Below are 20379 nucleotides of genomic sequence, written 5' to 3' on the forward strand. Positions count from 1 at the left end.
AACCAAGAGGCTGCTCTTAGGCTTTTGCCAATCACATCCTAATGCCAGAAAGGCACTTGGAATCAAACCAGCCCTTCCCGGGCTAAGGAAGTGAAAAAACATAATTAAACTTCAGTCTAGTCCTAGCAATGGGATGTAGAAACCTGAAAAATAACCAAGACTTATCATGGGCAAACTGGTAGGAGATTCCTAGGCTGTAGCAATCAAACCTAGATTATAAATATTATTGCTTGGTTTTCTGATCAGAAGAACCAGGACACAACTGTGCCTATCCAGGTACCCTGCTGTGTCAGTTTGACCATGAGTGCCCTGCTCGGGACCCGGGCCACTCAACGTAACAGCCTCACACAGTTCTTTGGATATTTCCTACTCAAGGCAGGACTTAATGTGAAGTTGTTACTCCAAATTGTAACACCTACAGTCACAAGTAGAAGGGTTAAACATACTATATAGTCCATGCCTTTTCAGCAAACAATGAAAACCAGGTTTTCATCTGCTTTCTTCCCAGCTGCCTTTGGCCTCCTGAGATACATCTGTCAGACAACACGAGATAATGGCCAGTTGTCAAGATAATTGTCACCCACATATTCCAGATAATTTCTTTGCAACCTTTGGCACTTCTCTGCACGCATACAGGCATTTAGTACCTTGCATATCATTTGCCACCACATGGGACATGACGCAGGTGAAGGAGGAGGTTTCCAGCCAGTCTTCCTGTGGCTGTGGTGCATACTGATTTTTATTTTGTGTGTCTCTCGCAGCAGACTGTGACCACGAGGCAAAATCAGGTGGCAGGCTGTGGGGCACCTGCACCCCAGACACCGTGCTGCAGTGCCATAGACACTTCACTTCGGCTGTTCTTGTGCACCACTGAGAAATGAGAAATGCAGCAGCCAGCCCTCGCATTCAGACTGTGCACTTCTGTACTCTCTTCAGATTTTTGCCTTTCAGAAGGTAGCTTAGTTGGACAAAGAGAAGTCTTTGTCTCACCCCTGATTAAGAAATTCAAATGACAGGCCTTTGCCTTAGGTGTTGCTTCTGCCTTTCCTTCCTACTTCTTTCATGTCTCTGCCCTGCTGTCACACTGGAGTGAATAATGCATTCTTGTGCGAATTTCTATGGATTGGGCTTCAAGTTAATTCCAGCCAGTTTTACAGGCTCTACCAATTCAAGCTGCTAAAATGCTCTTGGAATTACTACAGCAGGGTGAGTATTTTTACACGTGAGTATATCCCATCAGTATGTAGAGGATTTGCTTCAGTCCAACCTGAAAGCACAAACCACACTCCCTTTCTAAAAGCCCAAACACCATTTCACACCAGCTGACAGTGGCAGTAATTAATATCAAGGATCCCTGGGGTCTTTTAACCTTCTTCCTCAGGTTTTGATGGTGGAGACAGCCACAACCTGTGTACCATTTAACTATCTATAAAACCAAGGGGTGGGGGAAGCATTTAAACAGGACGTTGGGTTCTCTTTAAACTCTCTAATGAGCTCTAGATAAAGCAGAGGCTTTTACTGAGGATTTTAAGAAACACTTCCCCCTGCTTCCCCCCTCAATTGTTCTCTTTAGGGCAGAGCATTTCTGTCTGCTTGTAGACAGATGAAACCCAGGAACAGCTCCCACAGAAACCAGGGGCACTGACTGCAAATAGGATTACACAGTAAAGATTTGCTGTGAGAGTGCTTCACCCTTTTCATTGCCTTGGTGCATTTTGCCATGTCTCTGTTCATATGGAAAGCTGTGACAAGAGTTTTAACTCTGCTCTGTTGTGCGTTTGCTGCACATTTGCCAGCTACTCCAGAACAGTTTGAATTATTAGCTCACTCAAATAACACAGCTTTATGACACTACTTAAATCAACTAATCCCTAAGAGACGCAGCAAAAAGTCTTGGTTGGACCAGGGGTTGGGAGTTAAGTTTTGCTACTGAACTGTGATATTGGATGAATCATTCAACCTTCTCAAACCCAGACCTTTGTGTGCTACCTCAGAAACAAAGCATCCCCTCAGCAAAGATTTTAATATCTTCTAACAATGGAGCTTGTCAGAAGTGCAGAAGGATATCAAAGGACCAGGGAGAATTTGCTTTTAGTTTGACTCCCGCTCAGGGATTTCAAGCTATCACTATAGGAGGAGTTCCTTGTTCAATATCCCAATCTAATGTATGATCTATGACAAAATCCACTTCTCCGAAATACATACATTGCAGAGATACTGCAGATGAAAAATGATGCACTCACAGGACTGAATTAAGCTTGCCTGTATCAGACCTCTGCCAGACTTCTGAGAAGGCATCCATCAGTTGAACCCTGCTCTGCTCTATGTCTGCCTCCAGAGCCAGAGTGGCATAAAGATGGGTTTCTGCTTAAAATGCCTAAGTGAGTTGCACTTGGACACCTGGCTGAACTGCAGACAACAGGCACATGTTTCTCCTGCTTCATGGCAATGGAAAGAGTGCCTACATAGAACAGGAAGGAACAGCTCAAAGCAAAGAGCCAAGGACAGTGGTGCTTCACATTGCCACAGCTGAACCCATGTGAGCTTGCTTAGCAGAGTCCTGGGCGCTTCATTAATCCCCTTGTGTGGTCTTTTCATACACCACCACAAGGCCTCTTCCTACCGGATTCTGATTGCCAGTAAGTGAGTGAACTGGTTCAGGTAGAGACAGAGCAGTATCAGAGCTATTTGTACTTTCACTTAGCTGCCTTCCATGCTTTGCCATGCATCTGAAAATCCTGATTCAGGCCAAAACCAGAAGCTGAGGAGAAGAATCTTTTTTAAGAATAGACCAGCCTCTGGCAAACAATGATAGGAATGAAGCATTTGCTTTCTGAGGTCTGCTCCTTTTATTTACCTAACTCTCTGCTTTACTTGAACTGCTTCACAGAATGTTTAGACACAGCCTTGTGGCGAAGATGATCACAATTTAAGATCTGGCATCTGAAGCTAATTAAAGACATAGGAAACAGCACATGAATAATCAGTTTTCCCATTCTGTGGTTTAGGAAAAGAGATCAGGGACAAAACTGTATCTGAAACAGAAGCACTTCTGTCCAAACACCACCCCTGTCCCATACTCCCCCAAAAGAATAAATAAAATCCCCCCTGACACATTGTTTATAATGTTATCCTACTTCTACATTTTGGCTGGAATAATTCCCTATATTTCCTAACATTTTGAACATTTCAGTCTCTTCATTTCCCAGCAAAGTCACTTGGGAAACGTCTCGGCAGTTGCATATTAGTGTTGCTTTCAAGGGCAGTGAAGTTACTCCATGCACTGACACTATAAAACCTTTCTTCTTTTATCTACTGTGACCTGTACAGTGGCTAGAGTCTGGACTACTCATTTCAGGTGTCTTATAAAGATCTGTCTTGCAGAAATTTAGAAGACTTTATGAGAAATCAGAGCCAGGTGACCTGTGCCTACCTGTGAGAATTTTGGTTTACAGCAGCAACAGAGCAGCTCCGAAACAAGCCCCAAACTGAACCCAGTCACCACATGCCGGTCAGACCAAGAGAGCAATGCTGTTTGATTCCTTTCAGAAAGGATCGAGCTATCATCAGGTGCTATCCAACTTAGAGGCACATAAGGTTTGGATCCAACAGCTGCTCCTTCGGATAGCTTCATACTATGTTTGCGATGAGAACACTTTGCCCAGAGTGTGTTCTGAAGAAAAATCTCCTAAGCACATGCCTCAGCATCAGCTTCTTCAGTCAGATAATCTGTTCTTAACACAGCCATAGCACAGCACACCTCATGGTGAACATCGGAAAATACTCTCACATCACAAAATGTTCCCGAAATTAAAAGCAATAAAAAGGGAGCAATTTGCAAGACAAATTGCAAGGAAAGAGGAAGGACCAGCAGTGAGGCCATGAAGTTACTGAACTTAGACTGCTTCCGGGTCAGGGCAGGAATGAATATCTCCTGTATTAGTACAAAGACAGGGACATTCCAGCCATTCCTAGGTGACAAGAGGTAATCGCTTCATAGAAAGACACCTTGCAGCATACCAGTTTCAACAAAGGTTTCACCAGTACAGAGGCTGCAAAACCAGATGCTGCATCTGAGAGAGAGATGCCAGCACTCCAGTGGCAAGGGGCTCCTTTTCAATAGATGGCCTTTTACAAGCCACCAGAGTGACTCTGAATTCTGCTTGGTACTTTTCAAATGATCTCACATAGTAGTACCTTGGCCTGGAAAGCACTATGATGTCATATGTAAACTATTAATTACAAATCCACTAACTGAACTCTTGGAGCCTTGTTCTAATAATCTCAACATCTCTGTAAGCAAGGAAAAGCAAAGATGAATTGAAAAGAAGTTATCGCTCAGTTGCAAGCCAAAACATTAGCAACAGAGTCAAATCTATCACAAAAGGGAGACCTTAGAGATGTTTGCACAAGTCTGCAAGTTTATCTGCTGAGATGGTGGCCTAAATCTGAGATCAAATGGACAAGACATTGTAGACATCTTAGCTACATCCAGAATTTTCAGTCTAGATATAATGAGACACACCACATTGAGTCTTGCTGTAATGTAATCCTGATGTTCATAAGTGGTCCATGAGAACCCTGTGGATGGCAGTGGGAGAAAGAAAGAGTGCAGCAGTCCAGCTACAGGGAAGATAATCTTTGACAGTTGAGCCATCCAGAGCATTTGCTAGCAACTCATTGTGCAAGTCCTGAAAAACTTGTGCTACTAGAGGAATACCTAAACCTCAGCTTCTGCAACATGTAAAAACTGATCTTGCCCCTTGAAGATACTCTGTAGCTTTTCCAGTGACTGGGACTGGAACAAAGAGGTGGAAGCCATGTAAAAGCTGAAAATACACAGCAGTTCTTTTATTTTCCTTACTCTCAGTCTAGCAGACAAAATTGTCAGCTGAACATTTGGTTCTAGCAGAAATTTGCTGGTTTGCTTTCTCAGAGCTAAACCAGAAGAAAGTGTATGCATATGTGAATCACAGATGTGTCAGTGTAAAATGAGCTAACTCCAGCTGTTGTTGGAGACATAGCAAGCAAAAGCTTTCTTCTGCATCAACCCTGCTCTTGCCATGATGTTGCAAGTTACTTTCTCTCTTCTTGGGTTTTTGTGGGGTTTTTTTGGGTTTTGAGGGCTTGGGTTTTTTTGCTGTACTACAAGAAATAATTATGTAGAGAGAATATTGAAAATTAGATTAGAATTTAATAGATTTTCTCATTAAAATGCATTTTCTTTTTAATTTGAAAACTTACAATAGCTACTACATAGTTAGATAAAAAGCTGCCTACATTATAAATGTATCTTTTCAGGCAGCATAAGTTAAGAGCCTTATCCTTCCCAGTGACCCAGCTCCTTACAAAGAGGAGAGCACAAGGCCTAGATAACACTTAAGCACGCTTTTAAGAAATTCAGCTCTGACAAGCTTGGACAAATCTCATACTCTGGGGCAGGCTCGCCCAGAGCCTTCCTGGTTTAGAATATAAATCCTCGAGCACTGGAAAGTTTTGGGGCACTGAAGGCAACAGCAGCCAGAAGCGCTGAAGGAAGCCACAATCTCCCTGCTTTGGGATTTGATCCAACTCTCAACTTGAAGTCCAGCTTTGTCAAACAGATATCATTAATCCACCCACTAGGAAGACACTGCCTTTCCATAAAATTCTGTGTATATCAAAGTTAAATGTCCATTCTCTGGGCAACAGACAGGCCTACACTCTGAGGTAAGGCGGGTAATGGCATGCCCATTGATCTACTAATATTCTGTAACCATTAAAATCCTATCTTCACAGCAGGCAATCGTCACTTTTACACATTGATTTTTGTCGTTACTTTGTGCTATTTCAAATAGAAACTTAGCTTTTCTCCTACCATGACTTATAAGATATTGAAATGCAACTGCTTAGGCACATGAACCAACTAGATGGACGGAGTGCATGGAGGGGCAGAAGAGGGAAGTAGAAAAGCTACCTTCAGAAGGATCAAGAATAGAGTAAAAATCACAAGCTTTGCAGCCCTGCATTTCAGGGCCAAAAGCCTTTACAGCGTCACGTCACCACTCAGTCCTGTAATTCTCCAAGTGCATACCAGAAGAAATGCTGGTTTGGACCAGCTGAAACGAGTACTTCTGATAAGGCTTTTGTATGAGCTACCAGAAACTTGGGTCCTTTCCGAAGTGTTTATGAAAACATGAACAAGTGCTCTTGAGAGGATCCCAGGTTCAAGCTTACTTACTTTACTGATTGCAATTCTATGTGCAGAGAATGGTTCCTGCACAACAGGTCTAGGGTCATGGTGCTTTAAAACAGAACAGCTTTATAGCATTTATGGATTAAACATAAGGGCTGACTCCATAGCAAGCCTCTCTAAATTCCCCAAACCACAGTCTGTAGCATTCCAGTTATGCAGCTCATGCTGTAACTCTAAGTAATTGATCAATACCAAAGTAGGAAGTCTCTGGTTATTCCAAGTATGCTTTTTTCTTGACGAGGTGCTGTACATTACTCAAGGATTACAGGCTTTTCATATTAAGAAACTGCACACTTCTGAGATTTCAAAGCTTATCATTCTTGTGCACAGAGCCAGCCCAGATCTGGAGGCTGGGTGCCCATTGTGTGGGGAACCCTGTGTAGTCAGGGGTAACTTGCGGTGGGTACCCATTGCTGGATGCCATTAGGCAGACTGCTTAAAGAGCAAACAGCAGAGAAGAAATGGGCTGGCAGACACAGAGGAGCTCGAGTTAGCATTACCTTTCACAATCTAGTTCCTGACTGAAGAGACACAGACACTGACAAAACCATTGCAAAGGTGAAAAGAACATCCCTAAGTACTGAGAAAGCCAGGATGCGTGGGTGGGATCCAGGGCCTGCTGCAGCTGCCCCAGGTTTTACACAAATGTGTCGGTCTCCTCTGTGTGTGAAAGGAAACACCAACCTATTTTTCTCTGTGCATGACTGGCAATCAGCAAGAGGAGACGACTCTGCGTATTACCAATGCTAGGTGGCGAATGACAAAGGGCACCTACGTGCTAGGCAACTACACAGAGGAGAGCACCAAAACTGTTAAAGGTAAAGGCGGGGGCATTAATCAGGAGACGAGGACCTGGTAAGAACTGGATCACTGAATCTGCAAAGTGAAGCATCTGCAGAAAATCTCTCACCTTTATGAACAGGAAGGATTCTTACAAACAACTAATGTCTCACAGATTTGAATCCTAAATCATACTAGCTCTGCCCTTAACTTAAAACCAGAGGTTTATAACTTAAACATTAGAATGTATGGACCCAAAAAGGTAAATAAAGTTTTCACTTATTCATACCTTTCAATTATTTGCAGTTGCATCTTCCTACATTTCACTAACCTTTATAAACCTGAGGGAGAGGTACTACTTTATTGCAGTCTTACAGCTGACTTGCCTGCTCATGTGGAAATACTCATGTCAACCAGTTGAGTTAAGAAGGTGATGTGCACTCCAGAGGCAGTATCAACAAATTATGACTTGCAGTTGCCCAGGTAACTTGTAATTTATTACTGCACAACAGAATTATTACATTTAAATGGCTATAAACCCCTTTTTGTGGCTGTTGTAAAAATGTGTCTGTGTATGTGTTAAAATAGGAAAGATGCTTTTCCAGCTTCAGTTACCTGTCTTATAGTTACAGATCCTCAGTCTCTCATCACAGAAGCATCTTCTCCATGTGAAGGAAATGATGGTCCCTCTTGCTCCAGAAGAGATGTTTTCCAGGACTAGCAGCTCCCCTCTTCAGGGACCAGATTTGTGAAACAGCTAGTAAGAGCTCTTAGAATTCCACTTTATAGCTCTCTCCTGGACATTTGGAAGAAAATATAAAGCAAACACAGGATTTTTATCATATTCATCTCAGTTCTGATAGAAAATCAGAATGACTCAACAAAGGCATCTAAGGGAAATAAACTACCTCATATTTGTCACTCTCTGAATAAGCGTTTAAGCATGCATTTCATGGTTTAAAATAAGAGATAAAACTCACATAAAATACACATGCATCTCTTTAAAACAAACCACAACAAACCTTTGAAGTGGTTTCTTTCAATGATACTTAACAGAAAAAAATCTGAATCTGAGAATGCTTTCATCAAATTTAACAAATAGAAAGAACTTAATTTTAATCCCATGACAATCTCAGAGTCTAACAATGAAGTAAAGCATCCATAATTCTATTTAGCTCTGCTTGATGTGGAGGTCTTATTTTGTGATTATTTTAGTGCACCAACCCTGATGAATAACAGAATTTTAGCAAAAGAGCCCCTACTGAGTCAAGCTTCATTGACATCTGACTGGTAGTCTAAAAGCCTGCAGAGAGGGCCCAAAGCAATGCATCATAGCCTCCCAGCAGGTCACTAAGGCATTACCCAATTAGAAAGCAAGGCTGAGGAGTGGCATTGTTCACAGCAAAGCAAACATAATTGATTTTTATTGCAATGGGGGGAGAACCTCCTTACTAAAAAGCTTTAGCATAATTTCTTATTTAGGAGAGGTTTAAAGAGATTTGTGCTGAAGTATTTAATTCCAAAACCTGGGACAGTCTCTAGCAATGTGTGTAAATTAAGGGGCAGTTGACTTCACTCATTCATATTCAAACTCGAGATCGCCTTGTTGCTCAAAAGCAGCATGAATATTTCTGAGCAACGGCATCCCACACCAGCTGTGCACTTGGACCCTCCCAAGCTTTTATGGTTGATGTAGCTATCAGCATGCAGCTTCCTGACTGAAGACCCCCTCTTCTGGGCATTTTAACATGCTAATTCACTGGGTGTAGTCAACAGCTCTTTAAGAGCACCGTGCAGATGGATTTCACTGCCGAGACGTCTACATCATTGTCAATCTCCTTCTCATCTTATTGTTTCCCAATTGGTTATTTTTGATGCCACTGTTCATGGGCACCACTGGGTGGGAATATTCAGTGACAGCCAGCCTGGATTTTCCCATGTAACATGTACTGTATCACAGCAACACAAATGGAAAATGTTACCTCTGCTATCTCTCACAAGAAACTTGTGTCTCATCTTAGCTCTACCTGTTCTCAGTGCAAGCCATGCAGCTGGAAAAGAGAGATAAAATGAAGTTCTCTTGCAAGCACCTCACTCCAGCTTTGAAAGCAATCACATCATATACCATACAAAGAATGCCGAGTTTGATTTACTAACGGTCAGTGCAGCAGTGGAACACAATTTTCAGCAGAGGCTTTTCTGTACTCCTTGCATTTTAGGTCCACTGGAGACAGACAGCTGGAAAATAGAATAAAATCTTCAGTTTTTAAAAGCCCCAAAGCAACACAACAAAAATGTTACTGGAAATATCTGTAGATAACTATCTCCAAACTATGTATACAGTAGACTTTAAAAAAAAATCCTCTATTCCTTTTACTTCAGCGTGCCAGGTTAATCACTTTAAAAACTAATAAATAAATTAAAGGCTTTGGCAGCTGCAAAGGCAGCAGCCCAAGCAGTGAGACACACACTCCGGGCCTACACCTAAAAATGATGTGATTTCTCTGCCTCTAGTTTTCTCGTTTTCGTCATGTTCCCAACAAAAATAATTAATCTTTTCCACTTGACTTTTGACTTGTTCTTAAAGAAAAGCAAAGGAAACAATTTTTACACGGCCCTTTCGCTTCCAAGCCTGCAGCAATACAGTGACAACTTGACTCTGGCTGTTTATCACTCTCTGTCTTGGTTAAGTGCCGTCCCAAACGTATTCCAATGTTACTACCTTTTTTTGTTCCTAGGATCAAAATTAATTGCTCCTACTGTGCAGATCAGCAGAGGTGTAACACCTCAGTAGTGACGTCAAAATGTTGTGCACTGCTGCTCAGTCGAGTCGCAATGGCTAGCAAGCTTTGTCTGAGGGCTGTCCATTTCACAAGACCAGCAGTCTATCTCCTTCTTGTGCTGGCTAGAACCAGCTTCTGCCGATCCTTTACCACTGCTAGCTGGCAGCCAGTTAGATTACTCAAACCCACACACCTTTAACTGGCTAAAGGATTCGCTCCTTTCACCGCACCTCTGCTTAAAAAAAACCCTTTCAAACTAACTGTGACCAAACCCATCAGTGCACACAGCCACGAGGTCAGTGTTGGCAGTTACTCTACAGACTTAGTACCCGTACCACAAACTGTTTCAACTGCCTGGGAAATGGGCTCTGTCCACAAAGAAGCTGCCACCAGCAGACAAGCTCAAAATCTGCAAAGCCATCAGTAGAACACGCTGTTCCTAAGAAATAAGATAGAAACACAAACACCCAGAAACGGTTCAGGATTAAGCTGATCCTTACTTAGAAAGCAAATTGTCTGAATCAGTGGTTTTCTACCTTTCTCTGCTTGTGAACTTCTAAACTTTTTCTAGCTGTAATGCAGTCCATATATCAGATAATAATAACCTTGCTTATTTTTAGGCTTGCTCTAGCTTTCATGTACCTATTGAAAGTAGTCATTGACAGTTAGGGGTCTGTAGCCCCAGGTTTCACAACTGCAGGTCAGGTGGTACACTTAAAAGCATGTTGGAGACAGCTAAAAACTTTGAACTGACTAAATTCCTCCCATGCAGACAAACATTCACTGTGCACCAGCGGCACAACAGAACCAGCAAGCCTTCACAGCACACCGTGAGGTAGGTAGGCAGCCCAGCGAATGCGGGAGCAAGACCACGTGCTAAGAGCCAGATGCGGGTACAGGAAAATACCCTCTCCAGCGTGCAGAAGGATGAGAGCAATGGCTTATGTCTGGAATTGATAGGCCTCCCGACTCCATGAAACTAGGCAGTGCTCAGATTTGTGTGCAGGGTTTGAATGTTTTGATTTGCAATGAGGAAATAAAGTGAGGTGCACACTGTGCATGGTCACACACTCCCGCAGGTGTGTGGGCTAGAGAAAATGGTCTGATTTTACAACTTTCACCTTGTTCTATGTTTCTAGAGTTTAACTTTGTAATAGGAGACATGCTGATATTACAGTCCTCCAATATTCCTCACCAGTGAGAAGAGAGAGGGAAATGGTCTGAAAATTCAGTGCTTCAAATGGCAACTCTAAATTATACTGTTAGTCCAATGCTTTCAAAATGCTTATTTAGTGAGGAATGTTAAGTAAGGCAAAGTTTCTCTCTAAGGAAGAAATACTGTAGCTCACCACAGTAAATCTGTGTGCTGGCACCTAAATTCATGAACAACCATCACTTAGTCTATAAAATCCTTCTGTAATGTTTAGTAAATTGTTTCATTGAATTCTCAGAAAGAAATCTTGGAAATCCATCAGAATTCTTTGATTTTACATTTTGCATAGCATCTTATCTATTAACTTCTTGCCTACAACCTTTGTTTTCATGCCCACTGTTTATCTGTGTGCTCAGTATTTAGCACAAATGGGCAGTTCCACAAGCAAGCCTGTCACATACAGCATGTATCTGTGCCAGCCCACAGACTGATTTCCTCAGAGACAAGAGCACGGAGGGTAACTCCAGCATGAGAAAACTCAAAGGACAACTGCTGAGGAAAGCAGCACATTTCAGAGTTTTAGAAGAACTGATGAAGGTTCACCTCTATCAGAGCCCCTCTGTCTAGTGCTCTGAGAGCAATGCTGGAGGCGGGCAGCTGGAGCACTGAACTGGATTACACCCATTTCAGTGGACACAAACTTACTTCACCTATTTGCAGCAGTCTGCACTTTGATTTTGCCTGAAATAAAAAAAACAACGCACCATTCTTCAAATCAAAGCTGACATTTCCCTGTGAGACTTTTTCTAATCTAAACATTTTAGGGGACCCAAACTCTCTATCCAGTTTTGCTCTCTGGAAATGAGAGTAACAGGTAGGACCTCTGATTATAAACCTTTTATAATTGATGCCATGGTGCTGCAGAGTAAAAATAACTTAGGGCATCAGTAATGGGACAAACTGGGCAATATGCCCCAAGTGGAACCATAGTTTTAATTCAGCGTCCTTCAAAACGCCAGCGAAAAATCATCAAAGGAGCCAGCAAAACTGATGCGAGAAGAGTTCAGCAGGTAGCAGGCTGGCTGCTTAATCAACAGTGCTAGACCACAATGCTTGGGCAGGGGGAATAAATAACAATCAGTGTCACCTCTTTCTCCCCTAATGAAGATGCAAACATATTTTTTCTGTTTTCTAGTAGGAAAAAAAGCCCCCAGATATTGCTATTTGTTTGATCACTTCAAAACCTCATAACAATTCTTTCATGTAACACAGCTGGAAGCAAACGAATGCTGAGGTAGAAAAAGCATTATTTTATGGCTGCCAAATTCCTTTCACAACCACTACATCCTCAGACTTCCCACCTCTCAAAAATCAGAAACTGGTATTTATATATGAGGAAAAGCAATTTAATGAAACAAATACAATGCCACAGTACCTGAGAAAAACACATCTATTCTGCTTTGCAAAACAAAACAGGATTAGATCCTGGGGAGCTGAAGTAAATGGATTTTCAAATAAAATCTCTTACTACAGGTAAATACAGTAATCTGATTGTCTTTGCTCACATTTTTATGGGTTTTCTTAAGTAGTCTATATTCAGAGACATACAGAACACAGCAGAGACTTCCTCAATACTTGTCTGGCAGCTTTGCCAGCCTGTCAGTTTATTTCATGCTGATGTTTTCCTGGAGTAGAAACCAGAAGTAGTAAACACACATTTGGGAAGTTTGTGTAGCAGTGCTACCATTGCAACAAACTGATTCACAGCAAGTTTGTTCACTTGGAACAGGTGATCAGACAATCCGTGTTTTCCATGACAATATTTTGAGTTCAAGTGTCTGTCCAGCCTTGTGATGGTCACAGTCACAGACACTAACTAAAAAAATACTAAGGGTCATTTATCTCTGCAGTGTTTCCTGAATAAAGTCTTGGTGCCAAAACACTCAGGCTCTACTGGTGTAGGAGATGCACAGTGTCCAGGACTTGTGCATAGAGCAAGAAACTGCAAACAGTGCTGACTTTGACTCCACATTAAGACAAGTGCAAACAATGGTGACTAACCATGCAATGCTAGGAGTAACGAAGGGGAAAAGCTTTGTTTTCTTTAGCTTAGTACAGTATAACCAGAGAGGAGATGTGTCACACAGGAGCATTTCTGATGATGCAGTTGAGTCCCTTTAAATGGCACCATGAGGTCTATCAGGCAGACTGATGGAAAGCAGATAGCACTCAAACGAGCCAGGCCTGCAAGCATCTGAACCTGCACTACCACATTCAAAGTTCACTGATGTCAAGGCACATCTGCCATGTTCCCTGGCTTCAAATGAGCTCCATAGAAACACTCAGCAAGAAAGTGGCCAGGAGTCAGATGGGGCCTTTCTTGTGAATGAAGATACTCAACAATATGTTTATTTGAAGCAGCGTCGAGTCCATGCTTAGCACCTATAAGCGTGCACAGAAACTGTCACACTATACCAAATGCTGGCTGAAAGCAGAAGAGGGGGGAAGCAGGCAGAACATTTTCTGAAATTACTAACTCTTCCTAACCTTTCACATGATACTTTTTGCAACCTGTTCATGTAACTGTATAAACATTTCAACCACTGTAAAGACATGGTCACTTTCCTGTGTTAAGTGTTTTTCCACTTTATGCTTTCCACATGCCCACAGAAGTTTCAGCAATACACACAGGTGGATATTTTGGGATAGGTGATTTTAACAAATGAAGAAGGGTAAACAATGCTACACATTTCTCAACTTTTAAGCAAAGAGAGTGAGTCATGCCCATCTCTCAAAAAATACACCAGGTCCCTGAGAGGTCTGATCAGTAACACCCCAGGAAACACTGGAAAAATATCTTTAAGCTACAAATACTTCTAAAGACATTCATGAAGCTTGCTACTGTGTCTGGGAAACTTACTGAAGTTCATCTATTTCAGTTAGTTAGTCACTAGGATTTATTCTACATAACTATCACCCATAAATTACTGATAAATGCTACTGAAATCTGACAGCTGAAAACATCTGTCCCCCCTTCCTTCTACATCTTCATTTGCGTTCTTCAGCTTCTCTTTATTCCTCAAAACTAACTATGCCAAACAGCTTAAGGACACAGCATATCCGATTGATGCCATGCAAAACAGTGCTACGGCATGCTAGGCACTTAGGAAGCTCACAGACCACTGTTCCCAAGGTTGGAATGGTCTCAGTAAGAACACAAGACTTCTATGCCTGTGGCTAATGAATTCATCATCCAAAATAAATGTATCTTTTGGACCTGGTTCAATGCATGCCTTAATTAAAACCACATTTCTGTATAATCGTCTACAAGAACACATGAAGGCCCTGTTTAAATTGGAATAGAACAGTATAAAATGGTGTGGCTTTTAAAACTAACTGCTTCCAGGTGCAAAGAGAAGGGAAGTTTAGTGATGTTTCCAACTTAATGCTTGGATGCCTTTGTTCTTGAAAGTGTAAGGTTTCACTCACTCTCAGTTTTACGACTACAGGTTCCTGTGATGCATAACACACTTCAACAGAGAAACAAAGGGCCGAGCTTTATTGGTTTGTTTTACTTTACTGACTGCATGTCTTATTCAGCTAATATGTGCCATAGAGGCAGGCAGCAACATCTCAATTACACTGTCAGTGCTCTTCCTTCTGTAAATGACCAGCTTCAATCTGCTCTTTATTACATTCACATGCAGATGTTAGAAGGCAGAAAGGGTGGGTGAGGGAAGCCAGAGTGGAAACAGACCTATTAAAGCATTACAACTAGAAAGGCATTTTTCATTTGTTTGTTTTTCCCCAGGTAATCTCCTAAAGCTAAACACATTTCAGTGTATGACATTTATGCTGTGGCAAGCCACCAAGCACTAGTAACTGTTGCATAGAAATGGGTGTGAGAAAGTTCAAATCTAAATAAAAACTCTAGAGAAGTAGAATCTGGATCTGGTATTTCACTTCACTCATTTCTACTATTCTGCAACACTGTTGGAGAGCCAAAGAGCCTCTGGCCATGCAACAAGTATACAAGCAAGAAACTGGCTCTTGCTACAGCTTATTCAATGTCCGGGATATTAAACCTTGTCTTACTACAAAGAGGAATGCTGAACAGGATGACATTAGGAGTCTTCATGGTTTAATTTTGTGATGGCATTGGATTATTTTCATTCTCACACGGCCAAAGAGATAGACTGGGTTAACATCAGCGACAGATACAGTCTTTTCCTGTGAACAGAAAGTAGGGCAGCGAGTAGGAGGCTTGAGGAATAGAGGGGAGAAAATTAGAAAACAAATTCCAAAATTGCACTCACGAAAGAGAGCATTCCTTTGCAGGTGGAGATGTAACTTGAGTGACCCAAGAAACCTCCTTTCTTATTTCATCCGAAGGATGTCAAGTCTGATAATGCGGCAGTGTCAGTCAGTTCAGCTCATGAGCCAAATGGACTTGAAAGTTTAATGTCTAATTTCCGAGCCACTGATAAGTAGCCAGATGCCAACAACTACCAGAAGTCACTGTCCCTGTAAGCAACAAACACTGGATACTAAATGCTGTAAGGATACTAAATGCTCTTTGCCTTCCCTTAGGAAGTACCTGGAAGCTAGCAACAGATTGTTCCTGTGGTAGCTCTTTCTAGCTGCAAGCAAGGAAATTATCTTTAAAGAATTCCAGGGATTATCAATAAATGCTTCAGCCAAACTGTTTATGCTATTTTGTAAGCCTTCTGGAAAAGGACTGCAATTTCATCTTGTGTTTATATGCAATATCTAGCTCAGGTAAATGCAGCTGGAAACAACTAGATGCATCCATGGAGATACTCTGAGTCAATCGCATAACAGTAAGAAAGAACGAGTTCTTTTTGTCTGGTATGAAGGGCAGCTTATTAAATTTCCATGTCTCCAAAGGGAAAAAGCCTGGCTCAGCTTTCTCAGAGTTCTCCCACATCCCAGATTTAGCTGTGTCATTCTTACATTGCTCATTTGTGTCACATTCATATTTCCAAGCACAAACGATGTCCTTAAGATCATCCTCAGCAGCAAAGTCACACAAGTAAGTCCAAATATACCCCCTATCTGGGGCACTTTAATCCTCTCGCTCTGCTCACTGGTTACATCCAGTGGATTTAGTGGATTGAGAAAAGGAGACAACTTTACAGACCAAACCTGCAAGATGTATGTATCCTTCAAGATCCTACCATCCTTTGCTCCTGCGGTGACAAAAGGAATCAACATTTGGACTGATACCTTGCAGGAGCAGTATTACCCCAGCTCATCAACCAAGCAAGCCTGAGAGGAAGCCGAGTGGGAAATTTTTGTAACTGGTAACAGCTTCAACTTGTTATGCGATACCGAGTTCGAGAAACCTTCCGTTTCCTTCTTTGTTATTTCCCACCGAGTACACGAACCTATGGTGGCAGCACTGCTGAAGGTCAGTAGCTTCCTGCAGCAAGGCAGTTTGCTGCTCACACCCATGGGAACATTGCAACAACCTGCAGTGTTTTGACTCGAGAAACAGTCAGCTTCAGGTACAGCATGAGCAGCCTAACCCCAGAAGACAAACTAAAAGCTGCTCTCAGCAGCAGGCAGAAAGCAAGCCCTTGCTCTAAGCTGGAGATGCTTAATGCTGTCAGAGGAAAGAAAGCAAGCAGACTGGAGCACTCCATGAAGCCCTGCAGAGCCAGGTGGAGGCCAGCAGTTGCCCCTGCAGTCCGTGGGTAGCATGTATAGAAGAGTAGCACCGGAACACAGCACAGGGTAGGTCTCATCCTCCAAGCCCTGTCCAGGACAGTTGTGTACACCATACTGCTCTGACTTCATAGTTGTTTATGATTAAGTGACCACCAATAGTTTACCTGCAACTGCATGAGAGACAGAGAGTTCCTTCTCACAAATGGAAAGAATCAGGCTTTGTGTGGGAATCCTGAAAGCCACCCAAATTAAAAGGATTCAGTCTTTGGGGCTGTTAATTCAGCACATATCATGAGCAACAAATTCACCCAGGAAACTTTTCACATCAGTGTTTGTTTAGCCTTTGCAGCTTGCTCTGAACCAGACGTTAGAAGTCAAAGACCACATTTTTCCTTAGTCCCCTTGTTTCTTTTTTGCCAAAGTGCTTCAATATCCTGATGGTATTTCTTCCTTTACTTTTATGGCCATATAAAGATAGTATCTTTGACAGCTGGGCTGGATGCTTCCCTGGTATAAACCTTGTCACCCCACTAAAGCCAACACAACTACACAGAGTGACCATATTGCCCAATGTGCACATAAGTACATATTTGTTTACTGAAGGGGGAACTGGGCAGAAAGACTGGATGATCCAACACATTTACTTGGTGCCAAATGAGAGAAGGGAAACTATCATTCTAGCCATACAAAGTACTGAATCCTTGTTATTGAACTTTCATGTTAAATCCCCAGTAATCTGAGTTCTGCTCCATGGTGAAAACTATACTGCAGCCCTGCTCCTGACAGCATCATCAACACAGCTTTACAGTAACTAATGCTGCCCTCCTACATCACGCTGCAAATTAAGAACACTATTAACAAAACCTGAAGTGTATGCATATGTCAAGTCTTGCTAGATAAAAGCACTCTTACTCTCTTGACTACATCACAAACCCATGTCTTTCACCTGCGTACAACCGTACTGTATGGTTTAAATATTACACTTAACTGAAAAACCAGTACTGTATTGTGGCAAGTTGGTGTTGGCTGGATGCCAGGTGTTTGTTAAACTGCTCTATCATTCGCCTCCTCAGCTTGAAGGGGAGAGGAAACACAACAAAAGGCTCATGGACAGGGAGATCACTCTCCAGTTACCATCGTGGTCAAAACAGACTCAGTTTGGGACAAAATGCCTTCACTTTACTACCAGTCAAACCAGAACAGGATTATGAGAAATAAAACTGACTCTTAAAAGCACCTTTTCCTCAAACCTCCTGTCTTCCTGGGCTCAGCTTCACTTCCAATTTTCTCTACCATCTCCCTCCCAGTGGAGCAGGGGGGACAAGGAACAGAGGCTGCAATCAGTTCATCACACATTGTTTCTGCTGCACCTTCCTCCAACAAGAGAAGGACTCCTCACACTCCAGCACTGGGTCCTTCCTACGGGAGGCAGACTTCCACAAACTTCCCCAAAGTGAGTCCTTCCCACCAGCCTCCTCTACGAACTGCACCAGCACTGGTCCCTTTCACAGCATGTAGTGCTTTGGTAACAGACCGCTCCAGTGTGACTAAAGCTGGAGCAGAAACTTGGCAGACATGACTCTAAGTCTTACTTTGACCCAGGAAAAGGAAATAAAGGCCGAGATGAGACTTCCTTCTTTCAGAACAGATGTACTTCTCTCCATCTTACAGGCACAGGCTGGTACCTGGAAGCCACACTTACATCTACCACCTGGCAGAAACACGCATACAGGGCCAGCTATTCCCCTTTCAAAATCAGCTATTTATGCCCTCAAGTCTATGCCCCTTGTATAATTAGCTATACACACACCCTTAAAACTAGTCAGAAAAACAGCAGTGCCACAAAGACCGCTTGAACACATCACATGAACGGCCAGAGTTGTGAGTTTAGCAAAAGCTCTTTACTGCCACAAAGCACAGCCTGTAACACCACCTTTGAAGTATTTCTCCATGTACACTCAGAGTGAATTCCTGGTCCTACCAAGGACAGCGGGAGCTTTGCCCTTCACTTCAGTGGGATGCAATTTCACCCTTTGTGTTTAACTACCAGTTGTTAGGGGAAGGAATAAATAACCCTCTGTTAGATCCAGGCACAGCAATCATCAAGTTCTTTTTAAAAAATAAAATGCTGCCATGAGACCCTTTTATGCCTAGCTGAAGTCTTAGTCCTTTTTAAGTGCTCTGAAAGCTATTTTGTGATACTTTTTTGTATTCCTGGATGGTTTTGCTGCATTTGCAGCAAACCAACTGCATAAACAAGAAAAAACAAACAGCAAAAAGCTGCCACGGGACAGAAGACAGAAAACCTTTCCCAGGCATCTGCTTAAAATACTGTACTGCTTAGGTAGCTTGTCCAAATTTACAGTGCAGCAAGAGCAGTGATCTCCATCAGTACTGGCTACAGCCTCTGCCTAGCTAAAAGCAATGTTCCCTTTGGCTTCTGTATGCAGACCCTGGAAAACAGGCATTGTATGCCAGAGTCAGAACAGTTAGACAAATGAATGTGAGATACCCTTTCTCCTGGAGGGAAATTATTTTGCCATGAACAGGACATTTAAAGTCTGTAACTCTATGGCATTGAGATGACCCATCTGTGGTTTAAAGAGATTAGAGTGCCCTGGGAAGCAAATGACACATTGCTTTACTTAAGCCAAATGATCAAAATTCCACTCAGTACAAGCTACACACCCTGCATCTTCAGTCACCTGTCTGAACAGATTCCTGGTGAGCTGAAGCAGAGAACAGTGGATTGAATCAGACTATGGAAACCTACCACACCACTGATCAGCCTCACCACACCTGCAGCCTTCAGTTGTTATTTCTGTTTTAGTAACCTTTGAATGGCTTGTGGCAAGTCCCTCTGATTTTTCCTGTCTATCTCTGCACTGCCTGTAGGGATTACATCTTAGTGGTCAACCACAGTATACTGAACCTGATTTAGACATCTACATTTTATCACTGTCCTCTGCAGCATTAAAAATGCTCCTATCATCTTGGTATTGTGAAAGACAGAATCACTTAAACCTCTAAGATCGTTGAGTCCAGCCATTGACCTAACACTTCTAAGTGCAGAATATTGATCTAAACCCATTCATCCCAGGCTGCCTCTCTGCTAGCCCTTCTCGATAGTCTCACCATCCAGGTAGCAGCCATGTAGAGGCTTTCCTGCAATTCAGCCCTTCGGCTATCCCTGCTGCTGCCACCTTATAGCCTTCTTCAGGCTATTTGAGAGCCAATTTTCTCCAATCTACAGATTTTTATCTGTGAAAGCAACATGTGTCAGCATGTCCTTCATTAGTCAGCACCGATACCCAGAACAATCCTTCAGCATCTTATTCATGTTTAACACGTCCATTCATTGAGCTGGCACCCTACTTACAAAGGTAAAGGAAGAGTAGAAGGGGTCTGTGAGGGTCTAGAGCTAATGAAAATGATCCAGCTGACACCAAACTCTAATTCTGGCTCTGACACACAAGATTCTGGCACCATCTGGTCCTTGCAGAGAGCTAACACTAATGAAAAACTCATCACACCCCTGCTGAGCAGGGGGATGCCAGCACACAGCTGCTGGTAGACACAGGCAGCTCACAGCCATATCTTAGCACTGCTGACACATCCTTTCTGCCAGCTTTCTAGGATGTGGAAATTTGATACCTAGCATCTGTGCAGTCAGGTTGGTAGGCCTGGCCTTCATCATTGTAACCAGGACATCTCGGAAGTAACACATCCAGATGTGC

General features: G+C 42.5%; 1 long non-coding RNA gene across 4 annotated transcripts in view; it reads right to left on the bottom strand.

The window, feature by feature from the left end:
• Positions 1-7490: 7490 nt before the first annotated feature.
• Positions 7491-20379, bottom strand: part of LOC135183223 (uncharacterized) — a 58844-nt gene continuing 45955 nt past the window's right edge. For 2 of the 4 annotated variants that reach the window (XR_010305459.1, XR_010305461.1), the window contains exons 3-4: positions 9173-9253; positions 7491-7811 (exon numbers count right to left, since the gene is read on the bottom strand). This is a non-coding gene — a long non-coding RNA (uncharacterized LOC135183223). Of the gene's footprint in view, positions 7812-9172; positions 9254-10133; positions 10350-11554; positions 11689-20379 lie in introns of those variants that run through there. The other 2 variants (XR_010305458.1, XR_010305460.1) reach the window with 2 other exon arrangements.

This window comes from Pogoniulus pusillus, chromosome 17 (genome assembly GCF_015220805.1).
Source record: "Pogoniulus pusillus isolate bPogPus1 chromosome 17, bPogPus1.pri, whole genome shotgun sequence".
Lineage (NCBI taxonomy): Eukaryota > Metazoa > Chordata > Aves > Piciformes > Lybiidae > Pogoniulus > Pogoniulus pusillus.